This window comes from Euprymna scolopes, chromosome 5 (genome assembly GCF_053919585.1).
Source record: "Euprymna scolopes isolate OS-2025 chromosome 5, ASM5391958v1, whole genome shotgun sequence".
NCBI lineage: Eukaryota > Metazoa > Mollusca > Cephalopoda > Sepiida > Sepiolidae > Euprymna > Euprymna scolopes.
In genome coordinates this window covers 113,234,697-113,259,954 of record NC_136486.1, presented here as the reverse complement: position 1 = coordinate 113,259,954, position 25,258 = coordinate 113,234,697, and the positions used below count along the sequence as shown (strand labels likewise).

General features: G+C 34.5%; 1 long non-coding RNA gene across 1 annotated transcript in view; it reads left to right on the top strand.

Moving 5' to 3' along the window:
- The first annotated feature begins 979 nt into the window (after nucleotides 1-979).
- The window catches only part of LOC145276956 (uncharacterized), a 116,721-nt gene continuing 92,442 nt past the window's right edge, over nucleotides 980-25,258 (top strand). Inside the window, exon 1 of the long non-coding RNA XR_013868062.1 lies at nucleotides 980-1,031. This is a non-coding gene — a long non-coding RNA (uncharacterized LOC145276956). The remainder of the gene's footprint in view (nucleotides 1,032-25,258) is intronic.

The following is a 25,258-nucleotide window of genomic DNA, read 5'->3' as shown; positions in this document are numbered from 1 at the left end:
TGTATCTAATTTTTGGAATCAGCAGTTTTTCCATGTGATTTTCGGAACGAAAATAAGTAACCTTGATAAGCATTTTGGACTCACCTCGTCCATCCTCATTTTATTTTATTTTTTTATTTATTTAAAATAAATGTATAAAAATAAAATAAAATGAGGATGAACGAGGTGAGTCCAAACTGATTGTTCCCTTAAAATAGGGATTATGAATATGTTCATATATATATATATATATATATATATATATATATATATATATATATATATGACAAATGTATTTTGGTGTCTGAAGAGTAGCTATTTTTGGAATATTTGTAAATAATATAATGTTTAAATTTGTCCAAATGGTTACGAAACAATTGTAACACATAAGGAAATACACCATATGATGTTCTTATTTTATATTTTGTTGTCTTGAGTTTTGCAAAAATCTCATGAAAACCGATAATCATGAAGTTTAATTAATATTGACTTTGATTTTATTGGTATATGAACATTACTAAATTATAATATATAAATATTTTTTGTTAGCCGTTAGATATTATAGCATATGATGCTGGGTGTTAAAAAAATATTGAGACGTTTGCCAAGAATGAAAATTAAATATAATAAAGAAAAAGGAAACAAAAGAAAAACGTATAGACTGGCATAGAAAGCAAATAGGAAAATAAAAACAAATAAGTCTCGTGTAAATAAAGTAAAGTTATTCATTGGACAGTTTTGTACTTGCTAACATTTCTGTGATGTGATGGATATACTGTTGTTGTTGTTATTATTATTATTATAATTATTATTATTATTATTATTATTATTATTATTATTATTATTGAGCGAAGCATAGAGAGGATATTTTAATTCACAGTTATTCTTGTTGATTTTCATTCATAGTTAATCTTCTTGTTTTTTTTAATACATTTATTTTTCTTATTTTTCTGTCAATTCTACTTTCATTCAGTTTGTCTTTATTTCATCTTCATTTTCCAGTTATCCTACTTTAATTCTGGACAGGAACTAGATACATAACCGAAGCGGAAGTGAGTAAAAGCTATTATTGTATTATGATCGAGCAGAGAAAATGTATGTATAATTTTGCTTGGCGTGTTTTTCGTGCATGCGAATATATACACTCTTATCTGCGTTTTTCTCTGCATTTTAGTGACCATACGCTTATTGAAATATATGCTGTGTTTTCAATAAATACAATTTCTGTGTTTATAAAACAATTTTATTATGACAATCGAGTTCGTCGGTTATGGAGATAGAGACATCGATGGGGGTTGGCGGCGATGGCGATCACACATGTCTAATTAGTGTTCTCTCATTTCTCTGGCTTGACTCTGTGTCCCTCTCTTGTTTATATTGACCGAATTCCTTTGTTCCTTTGTCTAGCATCTGAAGTCAACATCCGGTCAAATTCTAGGATGTATTTACATCTTTGTTCCATTTTGTTATTTTGGGCAATCTGGTGTTTTCCAGGACCGTCCAATTAAAAAATCCGGCATTATCTGACCATAATCCAACACCAAGAATCCCAGCTATGGACTTAGTTCTTATCTAGAAACAAAATGTCTACTGTAAATTATTTTACTGAATCAGTAAATTGGCTTAAAAATTTGTTTAAATATTAAATTTTTAAACGCAAATAGGTCACATATGAGTGCATAAGGCAAGATTAATTGTTTTTGAGTAATTTCTCAAACGGTATTCCCTTTAAAATAATTTATGTCGCTAATAGTAATGATTATCCAAATATTTCTTTGTGCACTTGAACTGTTTGAAAAGGAATTACAAATAGCAATACGTCTTTTTAGAACTCAATGCAAAGGATGCAGTGTCGGGAATAGTTTGTAAAGTTTAATGTTGCAGTGGCACCACCTAATTCTTCATGAATGCAACATCTCGGCAAATATCTTTCAGAATCTTCCAAATCTGTTTCGTGACGTGAGCGATTCAAAGACTTTTTCCTGCCATTGATTCTGCTTGTATCGTGAAGTGTTATATTTAGGTCGTCATTTAAGCAAAGAGAGAAAGAAAGGGAGGGGGCAGTGCAATTAGCTTGACTGAGTTGCCTGCTTTTATGAAAGCGGAATTCGGGTGGATCGTTTATATTTGGTGAGTGGGGTGGAGAACAACTTAGAATTTGTGGCTGGATTGATATTGTACTCAAAGGATCAAAGACCTGTGTTGCTGTGGATGGCCTGAGAGCACACATATCTTTGATCAGGTTCCATGCGCGTACGCGCGCGCGCTTATTTGCAGTGCATTTTTCAGACATGATTCATGCATTGGATTGATTGAAGTAAAAGAAAGTTTGAGAAGATAAGCGACATAGAAAAATAAGAAAATTAGGAATTAAAAATAAAGAAGATAGATAGATAGATAGAAAACGAAGAAGAAGGAAATAAAGCAAAAGAGAAAAAGTAGAGGAAACAAATGTGAGATGAAAGGAAAAAAGAAAATAAATAAGGAAACGTAAAAAAAAAAATTTGTGAGAAAATTGTGTAAAAAAGAGGTAAAAGACAGAAAAGAGGAAGAATGAAGAGGAAAAGGAAGAAAATAAATTGAAAAAGAGGGAGAAAGAATTAATCGAAGAAAAAGAAGAATAGGAGGAAGGGTAGGAGGAGAAATGAATAATTGAGAACAAGGGGAAATATTATTAAAAAAATGTAGGAGGAAAAAATAAATCAAAGAGGAAGAAAGGGGAAGAGTGAATAAATGGAAATAGAAAATCATACTCCTTCACTGTTGAGGTCCCTAAATGCCAGAAAGCCTTTTATTCTAATAGTTTCTTCCCTCAAACAGCTAGATTTTGGAATTCCCTTGCTGCTATCTGCTTCTCTGACTGTACTGACATGCAGAAGTTTAAATGTAACGTAAACAAACATCTTGTTCATCTTCCCTTAACATGGTCCCAAATAATAGCCTCTTACGTCCAAGTGGCGATGTATCTTATTTGGGGATGAACGTGAAAAAAATGTAGAATGAATGAGAAATTTCCTTCAAAACGTTCATAAAGTATCATTTCCAAAACTGTGTTTACCAAGAAAAAACGAAGGGTTCATTTTATTTAAAACCAGTAGGGATATCCAGCACTGTGTAGAGTCTAATTAATTCTAGAGAATCATATAGATTACAGAAGAAAAAAAAAAGCAGAAGTAAGCTAACTGATTAATAATGTAATTTGAAATGCCTCAATTCATTTGGGGATAAAAACAGAATAAAAATAATTATGCCACAGGTAAGATTAGAACTTGTAACCTCTGTCTCTAAGTACGATGCATTAACTGCTCGCCCCACGGCGACACTGTAGGAAGTCGTAACATTATTAAATAAACGCCTGCTCTTTTACTTTTTTCACCCTACATTCTCCCCCCCCCTCCCGCCACCTCTCTCTGATCGAAGGTGTTTAAGACAAATTTGATACTTTTTGAAAGCAAAGAAGAAAAAAAGTCATATTTTAGCCCATAATATTAGAATTAAAATGCATCTTTAGGAAAGGGAATTGGTTTACCTTCCTAATAAAATATGTTTAAAAAACAAGGCACAAAAGAAATAAACTTCCTTTTAACAATAACAACGAAGAATATTTTATTTGTAACAGGAACTGGCAGATCGGACTGCGAAAAGAGAAGAAGAAAAAGAAAGTTCTTTTGAAGTTATCATCGGCCAGTCAGGACTGTGTCGTCCCCAACTAATAGCAGTTGTCTCCATGGTGGAGGCCGTCAATGCTAAAGCGAGATGTCCCGTGGACAGGGGACGAGAGAGGATAGGTGTTGCTAGGCTGAAGGTTCGGTTCTCACTGACTGATGTTCCCTCAAAACTTTTTAGGGAGCAGATGAATCAATGCGCCCTGTTAGCTGATAGGTCAGCTTGTGGCCGAAGAACTCAGAGGGTGGGGGACATTGATTCACCAGAGAAAATAGTTCTCTGTGACTGCTACACATTTCTTAGAGGAAATATTGTTGAAGACACTTGAAGAAGCTGTCTTGAACCTTTGCCATGACCTCCAGGACCTAATCTAAAGCATGCAGCCTTCATGGTGTTCTTTGAGAAACGCCTGAACACCAGTTTGATCCTAGCCATCAGCTCGTCCTTGTTGTTGAAGGCGATATGGTTGGTGTCTTTCTTAACTGCCCTGAGGGAACTTGTTTTCATTATGTGCAGACTATAGGCTAGGTATTTGTTGTCTTGCATGTTGTGTAACTGGCCTGAGAAGAATTAAAACATCCTTGTTTCAACTGTTCTCTCTCTCTCTCTCTCTCTCTCTCTCTCTCTCTCTCTCTCTCTCTCTCTCTCTCTCTCTCTCTCTCGAAATATATATATATATATATATATATATATATATATATATATATATAGCTTCAATGTAGTATCAGTACTTTTTGAACATGAATGTATTTTATATCTAAAATATTGCCATATTTCCTCTATTTCATTGACCGGAATAGCTTTCTTAGCAAAAGATCAATAAAACAGTCTGTTCCATCAGGCTTATATATATATATATATATATATATATATATATATATATATATATATATATATATATATATATATATATATATATATATGTAATATATATATATATATATATATATATATATATGTCAAAACATTGTTAATTTGTGACTCACACAGCAGCCGCTGATTAGCATAATGGTTAGAAGCATTGACTGTCGTACAGGTGGTTGGGTTTCAATCCTGGCTTGAGGTAGTTGCCTGTCTAGCCACAATGATGAGCTGTTAAACAGCGAAACAGTACTGTGTGGATGGCTATATATATATATATATATAATGTTTTATGTTTTTATTACTGTTTTATCTGTTTGGTTATACATGTTTCGGATGTTGGACCATGTTTACGATCCCAAAGCCTCATCAGACCTTACAGAAATGGTTGTTAGTATTTGGAAGAAGTGTTTTAGAGGAAATACGAGAGAAAAAAAAGGGGGTGTAAGCGATAATAAGGGGGAGGGAGACGGGTATCGACAATATTTAAGTTTTGAAGGTTAAAATACATTAGATTGTAGTGTGTGGGGGGGTAGCAGAATCAGGTTGGCATGGGTGGAGATATATGGATATAGGGAGGGGGAGGGAGGATGGTAAAAGAAAGGGGGTGTAAGGAGAGGAGGGGGAGGAATTTCAATTTTTGGGTTTTAAAATTTTGACTTCTTTTGGTTGTTTAGTCAGGTATATGAAGTAGATGAGAGAGAGAGAGAGAGAGAGAGAGAGGAAGAGAGAGAAAGGTTTTGTGTAAGTGTCATATGTGTTTGACAAGTAAAAGGTTTCATTTAGAATACTATAAGTCGACTTGTTCATTTCAGTTGACGATGAGTTGTTTTTAGGTAGTTAAGGTGAATACATGAATATATATTTGTATTTCTATGTCTATGTGCGCATGTATGTGTATTTGTGCATCTGAGTGTTAGTGTCTGTATATATGTGTGTATCTATGTGTACGCATGGGTGGGCGTATGTATGCAGGTATAGCTACATCTGGATTTATATGCATGTATGTGTTTGTATATGTATATTTATATGTACCTGTATCCACAATACACTTGACACTGAAAATAAAGTTAAGCATAATATTAAGCACCATGTTAGGAAACCACCCTCTATATATGAACTTAACGGAACTATAAGAACTCTTGACTCATTATAACTTAACCACCACCCTCATAATCTTTAACCTTTAAACCTTTATACCCCCTTTTCAAATTTTTTTTCCTAGACACTATATATTAATCCCTATCCAATAAGCAAAGCAAATCAATACGGACCCCTAAATATTAAACCAACAACATGTATTTTGAAGATATCTTACAATGTGTCTACCTAACCTCGCATTATTAACTACACCTGCTTATTTATTTATTCTGTATTTATTTATTTATCCTAAATTTACTTTACTTACTTAGTATAAATATACACATGTCTCTCTCTCTCTCTCTCTCTCTCTCTCTCTCTCTCTCTCTCTATATATATATATATATATATATATATATATATATATATATATATATGTGTCTATGTATGTGTGTATATTTATATTTTTATGAATATGTATATTTATATAATTGTATATATGTGTATATGGGTACATGCGTGTGTATATATATGTACATCTACATCTTACTGGAGATCCGTACATGTATCTTTATATGTATGTGGATGTGCGGGCATAATTGGGTCTATATATATATCCTTATATGTGTTTATGTATATGTTTCTATGTGCACATGTATGGATGTATGTGCTCATAGGTCGTGTTTATGTACATGAATATATATTTGTATATCTATATCTATGTGCACAGGTATGTATATGCTTGTATCTGGGTATTAGTGTCTGTATATATGTGTGGATCTATGTGTATACATGGGTGGGCATATGTATACAAGTAAAGCTGTGTCTGAGTTTATATGCATGTATGTGCTTGTATGTGTATATATGCCTGTATCCACAGTACATTTGACACTGAAAATAAAGTTAAGCATAACCACTGCCCAAAGCACCATGTTAGGAGCCCACTCCATATATATATATATATATATATATATATATATATATGAACTTAACGGAACTATAAGAACTCTTGACTCATTATAACTTAACCACCACTCTCATAATCTTTAACCTTTACACCTAACTCTCTTTTTTGACTTTCTTTATTTTTTTAAAATCTCTCAATCTATTAATTTATTCTATCTCTATTCCTATCTTCATCCTTACTTTTATCTAGATCCCTAATTTTTTTCTAGACACTATAACTTAATCCCTATCCAATAAGCAAAGCAAATCAATACAAACCCCTAAATATTAAACCAACATTTATTTTGAACATATCTTAGAGTGCATCTACCTAACCTCGCATTATTAACTACACCCGTTTATTTATTTATATTTTTTATTTATTTATTCATTCATTTATTTATTTATCCTAACTTTACTTTATTTACTTAGTATGAATATGCACATATCTATGTATGTGTATGTATGTATATATATGTATATATATATATCTGTCTATATATGTCTTTATATTTATATTTTTTGAATATGTATATTTATATAATGTAATTGTATATACGTGTATGTGGGTACATGTGTGTATATGTATTATGTATGTACATGTACAAGTACTTAGTGGAGATCTATATCTCCACCTATATGTATATATGTAGATGTGTGTATATATATATATATATATATATATATATATATATATATATATGTATATGAGTATAGGAGTTGTGTGAATGTGTATGTCTGTATATACATGGTTTATATATATGTATAGGCACATATGTGGATGTGTAGAACTGTACATATGTATGTGTCTGTATGTATGCATATTTGCGCGTGCGTTGGCGTATATATTAACCCTTAACTACCTAAAAACAACTCGTCAACTGAAATGAACAAGTCGACTTATAGCATTCTAAATGAAACCTTTTACTTGTCAAACACATATGACACTTACACAAACCCTTTCTCTCTCTCTCTCTCTCTCTCTCTCTCTCTCTCTCTCTCTCATGTACTGCATATACCTGACTAAACAACCAAAAGCAGTCAAAATTTTAAAACCTAAAAATGTGTTCTTACAGAAATCGGGACAAAATAACACTTATAGTTAAATATTTAGAGATTTATAAGGAATCGGAATTGGTAATTGTATCGGAATCGGGAAAAATATTGGAACCGTCCCATCACTTATATATATATATATATATATATATATATATATATATATATAAGTTATAAAAATATATAGTAAGTTATAAAAATATACATGCAATATACCAAGTTTTATATAGTAAGTTATAATATATACTATATATTTATATACTATAAATATATATGGTAATTAAGCTAATATTTTCAATACCCGGGACAAAATAACACTTATAGTTAAATATTTAGAGATTAATAAGAAATCGGAATCGGGAAAAATATTGGAATCGTCTCATGACTGATATATATATATATATATATATATATATATATATATATATATATATATATATATATATATATATAGAGAGAGAGAGAGAGAGAGAGAGAGAGATATAAAGTTATAAAAATATATAGTAAGTTATAAAAATATACATGTAGTATATAGTAAGTTTTATATAGTGAGCTATAAAATATACTATATATTGTTATACTATAGATATAAATTATAAGCCTGACGAATTCTCACGAGAATGAGATGCAGAATGTTGCTTAATTCCCATATATATTTCTATAACTTAAACCTAGCTCTACCTATGTATTGAGCACTATTGAAGTAAATACTAAAAATTTATGCATAAAATTATATTACGCATAAAATTATATTTCCGTATATTAATTTATGTGATTAAATGAAGTAGTCATATATATATATATATGAGAGAGAGAGAGAGAGAGAGAGAGAGTCAGTGGATTAGATATAAATGTACAAATAAAATCTGCACGTTCTTAAGAAAAATCATATAGTCAAGAGGTATCTATCTAGATATATAAAAGCGAAAATGTATGCATGTATGTGTGTATGTTTGGATGTCTGCTAAAAACTTTCGACAGACAAGACGAAAATTCACAAACTCGGTATCAAATCGAAGCTCCATCCTGTGCTCGAAAAATATCGAAAAATTGACCAAAAACGTTAACTTTTTCACCCCGAAATCGACAATCAACAAAAACGGTCCTCTCATGAAAATGACCGATTCTACGCATGCGTCAGATGACGTCGTGACCTGATTTACTTTAAATAGTTGGAAAACCAAACAAGTTTCATGTATGTCGCGTTAGCTCAGTTGGTTAAGGCCTTGGTTCATTATCTAAACGTTTTGGGTTCGAATCGTGGCGTGAGATGTTTTTTTTTTTTCGATTTTTTAAATTTAAATATTGAACCAGTGTTATTTAAGCCATTTTTCACGTAACGTTCGTTTTTCTGTTTTTTTTTTCTTTTACTTCGCTTATTCTTAGCGACACCCAAAAACACCCGGGTAACCACCGATTTTTTAAATTTTAATATCGAAACAGGCTTATTTAAGCCATTTTTCACGTGTTCGTTTTCTGTTTTCATCGTTCGTTTGCCTTATGTTAGTTTTTTTTTTGTTTTTTCCCCGCTTAAGTTTTAACGTTGTTTTCTTTTTTTACTTCGCTTATAACAAATAAACCTACGTCGTCGTCGTCGTCGTCGTCATCATCGTCACGTTCGACGACTTCCGGCCGCGCACCTGTCAATTTGGTTCTTAAATTCAAACATCTTTCACTAACTCATTCTGGCTGGCTGATTTTATTTTCAAACTTCGCCTCAAGGCTTCGGGTTCGATCCCCCCTGGGTTCTTTTTTATTTAACACCACACACACCTACAAACACCCGGGCAACGCCGGGTACCCCCGCTAGTCAATAATAAAGATGATCTTATGAAGACAGACATCTATAATATATTCTTGGTGTCCCTCTTTGTTCTTGCAATTGAAAAACAAGCCCTATACTAGTATCAAACACAACTTTTTTCGAGTAAAGTTTAAGGAATTTTGTATTTTGATATAGACAAGGGCCTTCAATCAACGAGGAAGGAGTTTGCTTGCATGCAATAAATGAAATATACATTTTCTTCAGAAAAAAAGAAGTGTGTTCAAAGAGCTAATACTAAGTGTGTTCAAAGAACTAAATACTAAAGCAGAAATATATATATTAATAGAATGACGTCTGTGTTATTTATTCTGTGTGTCATGTTTACATCCGAGTGACTGTCATTTAATTGTTATGGACATCCATTTCTTGTAATAATTTATTTTACCTAGAATTTTTCATAAGTTTTGGTTTCGGTTTTGGTTATAGCTGATGGCACTCAAGTCAGTTATTTTTCTATAAATAATTTTACCAAGATTTCTTCATAAGTTTTGGTTTTTGTTTCGAGTATAGCTGAAGGAACTTAAGTTATATATATATATATATATATATATATATATATATATGATGAAAATAATGGAAATAGTATTCCGACAAAATAGAGAAAATAAAAAAGGAACAAACCGTATTATGTGCTCACCAACGTTTCGTCTTTATTTCGAGACTTCCTCTGGGTGAATGAGATTAAGAAACCAAAACATATACCAGTACAAAATATTTGAAAAAGTTTCACGTGCACAGTGTGACGCAGTTCTATTTAAGAGAAACGGAAAATTGATGTTGGAAATTCAAAAAGGAAGGGGGGCTGGCGCTGTTAAAGAGAAGGAAATTTTAGTGACGTCATATAGTCGTTAATTTAATTTGAAACTATGAACGCAAGTTTATATTCTTATTGGGAAAAAGATATATCTGTTGAAATTTAAATATAAGTTTGTAACAGGAATGAAATGAGTGTTTTTTATGTAATTTATTGATTGAGATTATGTGTTAATTATTACAGGGGGTGTTTGAATGGTGTGAGAAAGTTAACCTGTGTCCACAGTTAAATAATGTTCTTTTAATAACAGTTTACTTATTAATGGCGCTATGTTATAGAAACCTCCACGTTGTTTAATAGTGCTTGAAATTGCGATAAGCGCAGATTCAAAAAAAAAAAAACGCGCCGGAGACTCCTTTTGGGCGCTCCGAGCATTTTCTGGAGTGCGTTATTTTTTTGCTCTATAAGTTCATTGATTATGGCATCATTTTCGTCGAACCAGTCTTGATTCTTTTGTTTCACGACACCTAGTACTTCACAGCTGACACTGTGTACGGTCGACTTAAATTTCTCCCATGAACCATCATAGTCCGCACTTCCGAGAGCGACTTGTAGTTCTTTCTGCACGGCCTTGGACTTTAGCTTACCTGTGGCTAGTCTTTTGAGTGGCTGCGCACCTTGTGACCGGAATCTCCTCCTAATGTGGAGTTTCAGTTTGGCTCTAACAAGCATGTGATCCGTTCCACAGTCCGCACCCCTCACCTCTTCTGGTGATAACATAGTCCAGGATATTACCGTGTCCAGAGCGAGGATGAAACCATGTCGCTTTATGGGCGGCCTTTTGCTGTGAGAACGTATTGCATATCACCAGCTCAAATTCAGAGCAAAGCTGTAAGAGGTGAAGTCCATTCCTATTCGTCTTACCCGTACCATATTTTCCCAACGGTGACCAAATCACATGGTCATTTCCCACTCTAGCATTGAAATCCCCCAGCAGTATTATTTTATCCGCTTTCGGGGTTGAACAGAGGGCTGCTCGTAACTCCTGGTAAAATGTAATGGTGTCTTTTTCGTCCCTGCAGAGCGTGGGAGCGTAGATGGAATATACGCTACCGAAACGATTTCTCCCTATGGGTGCTCTAAGGTACATAATCCTATCAGACAGCGCGCATGGCTGTTCTAATCCTTTAACTAGTTCGGTTCGGATGGCAAACCCCACCCCACCGACCCTCCTTTCCCCCTCCAGTTTTCCCTTCCAGAAGAAAGTGTATCCACCTCCCACTTCGGTTAGCTGATCTTCACCACTCAGGCAGGTTTCCGCCAGAGCAGCGATATCAATCCTATACCGCTTAAGTTCCTTCGCGACGATAGCCGTTCGTCCCTCAGGGTTAGAAGAAAAAATATCGTGGTCAATAAGTGTTCGGATGTTCCAGGTCGATATCATGAGTCTTTGTTTGTTCTTTTGGGTATTTTTCCTACTTTAAGGAACAGCCGCCAACCGCAGTAAGCTGGCCAGCTCGGAGATGAACAGGCAATTTTTGGGTCACCTTTTCTAGACCCCTCCCTATAGAGAGGGTGAGCAGTGCTGTCCTCAAAAGGGCTGCTCAGACACTCAAGACCTCGCCGAGGCAAGCTGCTGTTCATTCAACTAAACAACGACGTTAGATGGGTCGAGAGTCGCACACATGTGGAGTCATGACTGTCCACTTCCAGCTTGTTAGGCCTGTGGACGTCGCCATTTGTCAATCGCCATGTGGACGTCGCCATTTGTCAATCGCCATGTGACTTTGTAGAGGGTTGTCTGTACAGAAGATTATCGTGTTTTACGCTTGTACGACACGTAGAACACGCTCTTTCTCCACTAAGCCAATAACCAGTGACAGGCTAAGCAAGAGAAAACCAAGGTAATGTTCACCCCAGCTCCAAACAGCCGCTACGAGGAACCGGTCATCTGTGTAAATGGAATGAAACTGGGCACCGTTGATGACTTTGTATATCTTAGCAGTACTATATCGAGCGACGGAACCCTCGATAAGGAAATCTTAGGAAGGATCAATAAGGCAAATTTGGTAATCTCGAAAAACGAGTGTGGGCAGACAGAGCCCTGACCTTCAAAACAAAGATAAAGGTATACGAGACTTGTGTACTACCTGTCCTCCTATATGCCTCGGAAACCTGGACGACATATCGCTGTCATATCAAGGCTCTGGAAAGATTCCACCATACATGCCTACGCAGGATATTTAATGTCACCAAACAAGCTCTCTTGTCCGATGAAGAGGTGCTCAAGAAGGCGAGCACATTCAGCATAGAGGCTCGAGTCTTTCGAAACCAGACTCGATGGGTGGGTCACGTAGTGAGAATGGAGGATTATAGGATACCTAAGCAATTGTTCTATGGGGAGCTTGAATGTGGCAAACGACCCAATCACAAACCTCGGAAAAGGTACAAAGATGTAGTTAAGGGAAACCTGCGGGCACTTGGCATAGAAATAACAAGGTGGGAAGAGATAGCTGAAGACTGGGAAAGTTGGAGGCGCTACGTCTACGCGGGATGTGAGAATTTTGAGGTTTTGAGAGTTGAGCACGCCACTATAAAGCGAGCCTTACGAAAGCGAGAGGATACAGAGGACTTTGATCTCGACCCCGCGTACTCGTGCGGGATATGCGGCAGGGTGTGCCTGTCAAAGGCAGGCCTCAAGAGTCATGGAACTACGCACGCGGGACATGAACTGGGAGCACGGGAGGGAGGGGGGCGGTCACCAACAAGGTTATCCTGCAGAATATGCGGCAAACTGTGCAGGCCGGGTGGGGCTATGTGGAATCATATGTGGACTCACTCACACGCCATCGTATCGTGAGGGTTGGCCGTCTTCTGTAAAGAAGTGGCAGTCACCATATATATATATATATATATATATATATATATATATATATATATATATATATAATGAGTTTTGGTTTCTGTTTCGATTCAAGCTGATGCACCCAAGTCATATGGATATATTTTTTTATTTTTGAAATCGCAACTTTATAACATATAAAACTCAATAGAACATTAACTCCATGATAATATATGCGAAATCTGCCAGAATTAAAATATCATATTTAAGCCTAATTTATGATCTGGCTATGCCGGTCGTCCTTGCTAGCTTAGATAAATACTTTTGCAGATTTAACAAAAGAGCTACAATAATATCAGAGCATCTCCATTTACACTGAATATCTACAGAATAGCTTGCCTCCGATTGGATGAGCCAGAAAGAAAATGGATTTCAAATCTCGAGCTGCAAGATCTACCTCCTGCCTATGAGTGTAGCAATTTCGACTGCTACATATATTAGGAGTCCCATGTGGAATTTCCACAGGTTCCGCTAGTGCATAATGAATGAAATAATTTTTCTTTGAAAAATTTCAGAGGAAATACTAATGCCAAAATGAAAGGGTCGTAGATATAAAGGCGTTAGCCTGTAATTGATAAGACACTGTAAAGGTCATTAGCTTAAATGTTAACAACGGAGAGGTTAAAGCGACGAAAAATCAATTATTTCTTTTTAATAAAGATGAGAAAAAGTGATAAGGGGTTGATGTCGAGTTGCTTGCCAATTCACTCGATTCATTTAACAATTTCTTGCCAAAACAAAAACAAAAATATACAAAAGACAGATTCTGTTATAAAAATACGTGTTGTGTATATCTTTATATATCAACTAGAAGTATACTCGTCCAAGGATGGCTAAAATTAATTTGGTACTTTTGCCGAATACGAACCGTGTTCCATATGATTTTAAAGTTAAATTCAATTTTTATGGTATTTTTTAATTTTAAATTGTTATGTGAAAGTACAGAATAGTAAAAAAAAACGAAAATAACAGCAACAAAAAAGGTCCTCCGCATGTTAAGAACAGATTTCTAAATAATAGCGTTATTATTTTAGCACGGTCCGTATTCTGTATTATGCAGTTGGATAGTATTTTCAAGTTAAATTCAATTTTTATGATATCTTTTAGTTTTTAAATTCTTAGGTGAAAATACAGAATAGTTAAATAAAAAACAACAACCCCCCCCCCCATGTTAAGAAAAGGTTTCTAAGTAATAACGTTATTATTTCAGCACGATTCCGTTGGGGAATTGCATAAATCACCTGAAATAAATAAATGAAAAGAAATACCCCCAAATAATGCAAAATAAACTTTTGTTTATTTTTCGTTAAAAGAAAAGAAATTACTTTTTAGTGTACGCCAAGGTGACAGTCTGTATGAAAGAAGGGAGGGAGGAAGAAGGTCAAGACTTGAGAGTGTGAGAGAAAAAGTCCGACTATGTGTTGTGGCGAAGTGAAAGAAAGAGAGAGTCAAGCAATGTTCTTTGACGTGCGAGAAAAGCTGTCATTTTAGCTACTGAATTTCACTCTGCGAGCACTGCTGTTGGTGTCGGTTATACTTTTCTCTGACGAAAGAAGTTTTTCGTGCCTTTTATATTTCTTTAGCGGCTCCCAGAGCCTTTCAAAAATAAGTTTTTTTTAAAAATCGAGCCCTGATTGGTCAAAAATTCATATTTTTGACGAAAAAACAAAAACAAAAACAAAAACAAAAAAAGTGCTTTCAGCTACATCGGTCATTTCTCAAGTGTCTTGCTTTTTGACCCAAGAGGTTCAGTGTGGGTGAACGCTGTAATTCCTGCGCCAATGAATTTATAAATTTTAATGAGCGTGTGTGTCTTAGAAAAATAAAATAAGAACCAGCACAATCCGTATTAATTCATTAAACAGACATTTTGTATCACTTTTATATTTATTTACAAAGATTAAAATCAAAATATGATGATACTAAGCCTTATGTCTAGAATTCTTATTCCAATTTTGATTAAAATCCATTGTATGATTTTGATTCTAGAACATCTCTTGAACTTAAGCCCTAAGCTTAAGGGGTCTTAAAACCTAAGCTTAATAACTTATGTAGACGACACAGCAGTCTATAGTAGCACTTCAAAGAGCACTGGTGATCAAGATCTTGCTGATTCTCTTGCTCTAGATATTAAGTATGTAGTGCAATGTGAAAAAAAAAATGTTTCTTACTTTAAACACCTAAAAACCAAGCTTCTCTCCTTTCACTACCAAAGCTCTGATCTCTGTGTTTGCTTTAGTTGCAATGAATACCTGTCTTCTTGGAGAAGCCTCTTGATTTAATAAGCCGTTAGGATTGATTTTCACTCCAGATCTAAAATGGAAGATATATATCCAGTCGGCTGCTAAGATTGCACGAAAATGGTTGGATCATTCTACTGCTCCAGAAAGTATCTGATTCCAGATGCAGTCCTTTAATCAGATATGTTGTCTTGAAAAATCTAGTGCGACATGATCTCTTTTCTTTCTTGCAACCCCTTTTTTCACAGAAGAGATGTTGTTAGTCTCTCTTCATACTAAATCTACGTCCATGTAAAGTGATTGACTGAGCTCCAGTATTTAGTTCCGCCTTATAAGATATTCACAGCAAGAATTTGTCTTACTACAACAACACAGACAGATTTACCTTTCTCTTTGCATGTGCCTAGTGTTAGGCAGAATTTTTCTGCCCGTGGAACACATTACTGCGAGACTGCTTCCCTGCTAATTACAACTTGATCACCTTCAAATGTAATATCAACAAATTCTTCTCATGGACTGACTCCAAAATATTCAAATACACTTCATATTATTGCTCAGTGTTAGTACTCCTATGGTATTCTTCATCTTTCAACTAGCAATCATTGATAGATCATCAACTCTTATCCTTGAGTGGTTTTTGGCCTTAATAACCATAATAGTGTAAAAAAAAAAGAAGTTTAACTACCTTGCTCTTACTATGTGTGTGCAGTGTTTAGTTTAGTTTTTGGCTATAAGTTTCATTTAGCCATTCTTAATCAAAAAGAATGAATAAGGATCTCTTCATCAACTTTATTTGTGTTTTCTTTCTGTTGAGTGTTTCTTTGATCCTATGCAACTGCCAATAAAAGACTTAACCTAGAGACAAAGCCTGTTAGGATTTTGGAAAGTATGTACTTGCTTTGATGTTTTCGTCAAATGCGTGAAAAATTGTCCTAAACTGATTTTCGTTATTATTGTTGTTGAACTTCAGTATGGTCAATCAACTTTTACTTTTGGACCGTAAGACGCACACTATAAAACATCTGTGCTCTTCTTCTGAAGTTGTAAAAAGTTTGATAATGGTGCAACAGAGTGCAGATGCGCATATAGCAGCAGCTGCTGTACAACAGCCAACGTATGCAAATGACCGAGTCATGTGTGAGGTGACGTTACAGCGAGGAAAAAAAGAAAAAGATTATAATAGAGAAAGACAGAAATACACATGTTACACATGAAAGATGTGCCCTAAACAAGGCCAGACAAAGACAGAGTACCACGTGTTCGACATGGCAAAGGCTTGTTAAGCACATTGGAGTACGAGAAAGTTTTTGAACAAAAGACAAGGCAATACCCAGGAAGTACCTGCAAATAAATGCCTGTTGTTTCAACTGAAAAAAAAAAGTGAGTCAAATTCTTTCCTTGTCGTTGTTTCTTTGCAACTGTCTGCATACAACGTGTGGGTCCAGAGTGTTGACATGTAACAACTACCTACAGTGGGTTCATATGCTGTGTCCCTTAATGATGTCCCTTAATGACAAAATCAGTTCGGTATAATAACTCTCAATGACAAATGACAAAATCAGTTCGGTATAATAACATGACAAAAATCAGTTCGGTATAATAACTCTCCACACAAATAAATAGTTACAGTTATACAAGGTATCTCAAAATAATGTATACACCCTTTCAATTGTTATAGCCCATTCAGTTTACTGATTTTGACTTGTAAAGAAGAGTAACAGAAGAGTAGAAATGTAAGAATACAGATGTAAAGTATAAAATGGCAGGAAAATTAACAAAAGCACAGAAAATTAACTTTTAATAAAGGTAAAAGTTAAAATCTCTAGAGATTAAATCTAAAACAATTGCAGAAATATGAGAATAGCTATTTGAAGCAGAATATGTTCAAGTACCATATTCTGGCAAAATCATCACACGAAGCAGCAACTTTATGGCAACCTACCTGCCATATCTAATATCATAAAGGAGAGATACCTACGATTTGCCGGTCATTGTCTGAGGAGCAAGCATGAATTGGTGAGTGATGTATTGATGGACTCCATGACACAGACGCGCAAGCAAAGGACAATCTAGATCCATGTACATCCAGCAAATAGCACACGACGCCAACTGTGAGCCTGAAGATCTGAGGCAGCTGATGGAAGGCAGGAAACTCTGGAGAGGAAGAGTCACATTGGTCCGGGCAAGAAACCCGTCCTGATGATGATGATGATGATGACCGTATTCTGATTTTTCTTTATGTAGTCATACAACAGTTTCACACTTTTTTTAATTCATTCCTTTGCATTTTTGTTGCATTCTGAAAATCGTTCAAGCTGCATGAACCGGTTGGGCAGTAGAGAGTGGACAAGGCATTGTTGCGTTCTATGGTTGTTATGTCCACATTCACAGTAATTTCAGAAAATGAAACCCAATGACGAATGAGTCAACATAAGGGAATTAACTCTTTTGATAAAAACTCAGTTATTTCCCTTTAGTTAGTACATAATTTGGTTGCCCCCCCCCCAAAAAAAAGCATTCTGCTTGATACAATTTTTATATCGTAAAAAAGTGGACCTACAAATTTCTTGCAGCATTTCCTCCGGTATTGAAACACGTTCTTCTCCAATTGCTACTTACATTTTTTTTTTTGGGGGGGGGGTGTTCCTGCTTTAAACATTGTCTAAAAAACAAAAGCCCCACAAAAAGAAATCCAAGGGTGTGTCCATTATTTTGGGGCACCGTGTAGTCTTTTACTGCTACGATATTACTTTTAAGCCAATTCTTCTAACCGAAAGGGTGTGTCTCATGATCCATAGGAAGGTGATATCTAAAACTAATTGCATAGGAATTCACAAAACTTAACATGTATCACTTAGCAGCTGACTATAAAGCACCCTCCAATATTGAGTTATTTTTCTAAGAAAAAAGATATGTCTTGTACTTCGAAAATGATGGTATATATATATATATATATATATATATATAGAGAGAGAGAGAGAGAGACAGAGAGAGAGAGGGAGGGAGGGAGAGACATATATATATATATATATACTAGCAGGACTACATGCCGTTTCCCAGAGTAAAATTGTAACATACTTCTATTAAATTTCTGTTTCCCTATCTTTCTCTCTTTCCCTCTCTCTGTTTACTCCCTCCCTCTTCTCACCTCCCTCTTTTTCCTCCACACAGCCCATTCGTCTTTTGGACATGCACAAAGACAAATCGTTTTTATTGATTCTTTGAGGAATGAGTCAACATAAGGGAATTAACTCTTTTGATAAAAATTCAGTTATTTCCCTTTAGTTAGTAAATAATTTGGTTGGAAAAACGAGCTCTCTCCCGCCCGACAAAATCTATGCCAGGTTAGAGTCAAAAAATTAATATTTTTTCTCAATCTTAGATATTATTCATAAAGTATTTAAAGAAAAAGAAAAAATATATACTGTTATCACATACGGTAGTATGACTACGACAACCATCAAATCAACTGGACAACAAACATAAATCGAATGCTTCCATCTAAATGACTCAGCACAATTTGATACGACCTTACACTTCTATCAACACGACCCGGCTTAGTCCTGAACAATTCTGTCGACATTACAAAATCCTGAACAACTCTGTCAACATGATGCGAACAATTTCATCCATTCGATCCGACACACTACCAGAGCAACTTTGATGTTGTCTTTTTTTTTTATCCCTTGGACGGTCTCATTTTCGCTGTAGATGGGCCTGACTAATGCAGTAACACACAATCCTTAAGCGCTTCTGTACAAGTTCATCACAATTCATCTGAGGCAATACCAATCAAGAAAATGTCAACTTTGTGAGTATCTGTTTTGTCGTTTTTTGCTTTTAGCTGTACATACAAACATACACACAGACAAGAACAGAAACGTTCCTAGAGGAGCTTAAACAGGAGTATATAGACAGATGCTTCACTCCAATAGCTCAAGAGTGGGAGACTTCCATTTGATGAAGAAAGACTCGTTGCAGCCAGTCAAGAATGGATTTAAAAAATGGCTGGCTTACAAGCAAATGCCGGTTTTGCCACTCAGCGATTGAGAGCCCAAGCCACCTGATGTCTGCATGCCCAATCTTATTGGCAGATAGCCTTTACACTGCCCATCACAACAAAGTATGTAAATACCTCCATTGGGAGATCTATGGAGAAATGCAACTTGACAGATCGACGAACATCTGCGAACATGAACCACCACCGATAACATCAACGGAAAAGTGACCGTGTTCAATGACAAACATACATAAAAAACAGGGTCATCAAGCCAGATATTTTAATATGGAACAAGCCCAAAAGAACTTTGCTCATTATCGATCTCACAGTTCCAAATGATTTTGGCCTTAATATAGCCGAATGGAAACAAAATATCAGGACCTAAAAAATGATCTAAAAACGACATGGTCTCTGAAAGAAATAAACATTATACCGGTTGTGATAGGAGACACTGGCTTAATAAAAAGAAATATTCAGCAATCCCTGGACGACCAAGCTGTAACGAAATACAAATAGCAGCCATAAAGGGAACACCATCTATTCTTAAAAGAGCCCTTGGATATAAATTTAAATCATAACAGAATCAAGTGTTAGCTCCAGGAGGGAGCCCCTTGACCTCTTAAAACTTACTAAAGTAAAATAAATAAATAAAAAAACAACCGCCTATATATATATATATATATATATATATATATATATATATATATATATATATATATATATATATATATATATATATATATATATATATAAGGACAAATAGTTAATGAAACATGTTAAAAACACTTCGAAAAAGAGTTAAAAACATATTTAATTTGAAAAGGAAACACTAAATAAGTGGATAAGTCTTAATCCGCGGAGTTTCGAAGGAATACTTTCCTTCTCATCAGAGGGTAGGAATTAGCAAAATGCGGGATCAGATTTTGCATGCAAAAGTATTTGATGAAACTGCAAGTAAGTCAAAGATCTTACTTGATAACAAAAAGTGAAGCATAGAGAATAGGGTAAAGAAAAAGGTGATTTCACGTGAATGGATAGTCTGGTGAAAGGTAAAGTATCCAATGACGGTAAAATCCAAAAATGTAAACCCAAGAAAGTTAGTTAAATTTCCATTCACACTAGTAAAATCCAAGGAAATCGCGTAATTGGAAGATGGTCCAAAATAATCCAAAAGGCCGAAATCCGTGGAATAATTCACAAATAGGTACAAGGAAAAGGGGAAAGAATTCAAATAATATTATTAAAAGAAAAATAAGATATACGTTATCTCGGCTGCAGAGACAAGGTGTAATTAAGAAAAATGGATGAAGAAGAAGAGAAAAAATGAGTGAAGAAGAAGAGGAAAAAAAGAAAAAAAAGATTAAATGGTGAGAGAATTAAATAGAAAAGCAAATGTCAAAATGACCCAGACAAGACGACGTTAAAAGGCGCAGAAAATATAGGGCAAAAAAAAGAGGTCAACTGAAAGGTACAGGTTATTACTTAAGAAAATATCAGCAGAAGTTATTAAAAGACACTAAATATATATATATATATATATATATATATATATATATATATATATATATATATATATATATATATATGTAGTCTTGGAAATCTTTCAACCTTTAAAACTATAAAAAGAAAACTTTCAGGCATAAGCCCTTCATTAGTTTGCTATCAATAATTTCGGCTAGTCTTAATGTTATTGTAAGGACCAGTAGTTGTTTACCATGAAAAATTGTTTTGGGGATTGAAAAACAAAAGAGTATTTTAGCTCATGGCTCCCCAACAGTGTTAATGAAACATATTAAAACATTAAAAACTGACCCTATGCCTTACTCTGTGTTTGCTCGGAGGCAAGTAAATAGGGACTCAACCAATTATGACAATCTTTATATGAAAATGAAGCTCATGATAGCTTGTGAGTTCCAAGATTGATAGCGCCAAATCGTTTTGAATTCTTTCAATTATATTTTTAAAAAAGTTTGGCTGCTATTCTGATTCTTAGTGAAATCAGGACCACTTTGAAATATCCATTTTTTCCCCAAAAAAGTTTACCTTATATGGGCGTTACATTAAACGACATTATAAGCAGATAAGATTTGTAATTATATATTAAAAAAATATATGTGAACTTCGAGCATAGAGGGTCGATGGTGTCACACACACATGTTCATAATGCAACTGATATTTGTAGAATGTGTTTGTGTTTCTGTGTTTTGTTTTATTTTTTTTTATACTTGTGAACACGTGCGCCTACCTTCCCCGTTTCAACAGCTGCAAATCTGGGAGACGACGACACGTCCAGAAGAGGAGACGAAGGTGAACACGACCACGGAAACAAACTTGGGGTGGGATTGTCGAGCATAAGGGGTATCCCAGCCTCACATTTATTTATTTTCATATTTGTATTTTGTTTTAAATAACGCCACATGCTGTTAATACAATCGTCACAAAACTTTGTAACGATTTTTAAATTATCTAAAAAAACAAAACAAAAACAAACAAAAAACAAAAAAACAAAAACAAAATAATTTTGTAACGATTTTTAAATTATTTAAAAAAAAAAAAGAAGAAAAAAAGAAAACCAAAAGTAATCGCAAAACTTAAATGTGTTCACAAAAACCTTTCGCATTAACTCTAGAAAATTTATCTCGTATTTCTCTTTCTTATGCAAATTTCGTTTCCAGCCTACGCTTATAAAATTAATGAGGCCTTTTCTTCGAATGTAATGTCCATTGACCCTCTAAGTGCTGGTGTTTCTTTTGTCTTCTAAACGGGTTTTTTATATGAAGGGTGATATAATAACATTTCAACTATGCATTATTGATACTTTTTATGCATATGAATATTATTGTCGATTAGATATACTATTAAGATATGCAAATTAGACTGAACTAATTTGTATAATTGACAAAGGCCCTTTTGATTATATGTATGTGGTTACTAAATTCAACGATGTGAAACACACACCCACCCACACCCACACACACACACACACATACACATATAAGCGGTGGGCGAGTGTTTATTTAAATGGACATTTGTTGAGGTGATTTGCGAGCACCGATCCCATGAGCCAATGGGGAGAACTGACGACTATCAACGCAATGGTTATAGGTTAAATTCCTATCTAGGGAAAAGGTGCTAGTCTAGCCGCACTGATGAATTGTGATACAACGAAACATTTCTGTATGTGGATGACTATATATATATATATATATATATATATATATATATATATATATATATATATATGAGGTTGCTATTTTCCAGAGGTAAGGTAACCAGTGAAATATAACGAGGTTAATATAAGAGTGCTCAATACCAGAGTAGAGCAAGTTATGCTTTCAATTTGTTTTTCCATAGGCAGTAATGTGTTGCTACACAGTCATGAACATATTTCGGTCTTCTAGTATTTAGTAACTAGAGACCTCTTCAGACAAAAACACTTCTGTTCAAAAGCCTAGACGTTTGAATATAAGCGTTGTTACCTGAAGAGGTCTCTAGTTACTAAGTACTGAAACATGTTTATGACTGTGAAGCAACACATTACTGCTTATATAAAAGCAAATTGAAAGTATATATATATATCCTGCATAAATGGAGTGTTTTGTTGTTTCACAGCCTTTCAGTGTGGCTAGGCAAGCAAGTACCGAGACAAAACTCGACTATGTAGTCGACGTTCCTTAACGTTTGTATAAACATTGTCAATTGCTGAATAGTGCTCAATTTGTTTACGCGAAGAGCCTTTCTATTTACACTAATGGTAGTTGATGATTTTACAACAGAAGAATGGAGGAGGGCGTATATAGTTATCACATATATTATTATTATTATTATTATTATTATTATTATTATTATTATTATTATTGATGATGATGATGATGATGATACGAGGGCCGCTCCAAAAGTAACGCCTACTATTTTTATTGTACCCGAATGGATCAGAGACGATTACAAATTGCATTACTATAATGACTGAACTCATGCATTCATAATCTAAAAGTCTCATTTCTCTGCTGCAAATATTAACGTTGTGAGACTTTAAGAAAGCAACCACTGTCATTGACATGTTCACAAGCAAAGATGTGTCAATGAATTCCTGACAAAAGTTCATTGAGAATGGCGGCGGTGACGATGTAAAAATATAAATTCTGGAGTACAAAAGACCGCTCGTCTTAATGGCGCCACTCTTGTCTTCGCAGCCCTTAAACTTTTTGGACTGATTCTCCTCCTTCTCCTAATTTTTTTCCCCTTCATATCATTACCTTTTTCCCCTTTTGCCACATCTTCTACTTATGTTTATCCAAAAATTACTTGATTCGTCCGTGAAACAAAACAACCAAACCAAACATCATGAATAAATATTTGAATATATAAAAAACTGTTGTTTTTTTTTAAATTTTTTCTAAATTACTGGATTCAGCAATAAATAACCGGAAAACTTTACTATATAACTTTGTCAGATAATATTGTAGAGCCAGCAAAAACAAACAAACAAATAAACAAATAAATAAATAAATAAATAAACAAACAAGCATAAAACACCGGGGAGAATATATGGCGGCGAGGAAGCAATTTTCTGGACATCTTTTTACAAATGGCCGATAACGATTTGATGAATGCAGCGAAAGTATAAGGCGGGGTGCAGTGGATGGTTAGGCCAGAGGTTGGTTGTGAGCAGAGGGTTTTATTTCTATGAATCACCTCTGAGAGTAATTGAGATGATCTAGAACAACAATCTTTGCTGGAATTAATTAAATTGTGCTATTCAATATATAACAGGACCAGGAACTACATGGATAGGCCCACCCTTCCCATCTCTCCCTCTAACTCGTACCTTTCTTACTGTATACAGTCTGTCTCTTTCCATTAGCCCCCTTTGTCTAAACCCGAGCACGTCGGCTGAAAAAAAAAAACCCTTATCTGTGAATGTCTATTTCCTTTAATCATTTAATAAAACAGAATTTAATCATCGGATGATTTTATTTAAATTTCTATATATATAATATATAAAACTGTGTGTGTGTGTGTGTGTGTGTGTGTGTGTGTGTGTGGTCACGAATAGGCTCCTATATGGTTGACTATTTAAAAAAAAAACTGATTGCATATGATAGAAGATGTATCGAGACACAGGAATGGGTATGTTTGATCTGGCAGACGGTGGTTCATTAAAATTGTGGGGTCTGCGTTCGCGCCTGGTCCACAAAGTATGGAAATAAAAAATTTAAAGATTAAAAGAAAAAAACGTTTACAAGTGTTTTTGATATAGATGTACATAAGAATACTTTGATAAGTATGTTTTAACTTAAATAGGGATGGTATAATAAAATTGTGGGGTCTGCGTTCGCGCCTGGCCTCCATAGAATGGAAATAGGCACAAACTTTAATAAAGACTTTTCATATCTATCTGCATAAGTATACTTTGATAATCATGTTCCAGTTTGAAGAAATATGGTATAATAAAATTATGGGGTATTCGTTCGCCCCTGACCTCCATAGAATGGAAATATGTCACAAAGTTTTACAAGTTTTTTTTTAATATAGATCCACAGAATATTGCGATAAGTGTTTCAGTGTGAACAGGTATGGTATAATAAATTATGGGGCTTATCTATTTTATTTTTACTTTCATCATATTTTGCTTTGGTTTTGATACCCCCAAATTCAACCCAAATTTACAACCCTTCCTTTTCATAACCTATCATACTTTCATAAATCAGAGTCCATTTTCTGTAGGCTGTTTTTGAACCCAGTCAACGACGAGTACTTTTGCTAGTATATATATATATATATATATATATATATATATATATATATTAGTTTAAAAGGTTTTTAAAACAAATATTTATTTATATAAAGTTAATGTAAATTCATAGAGGGGAACAAAATGCAGAGATGTAACGGATAAGCACAAACTGAAACAAATTAAGATATAATAGTGGAATAAGCTTTTATTCAT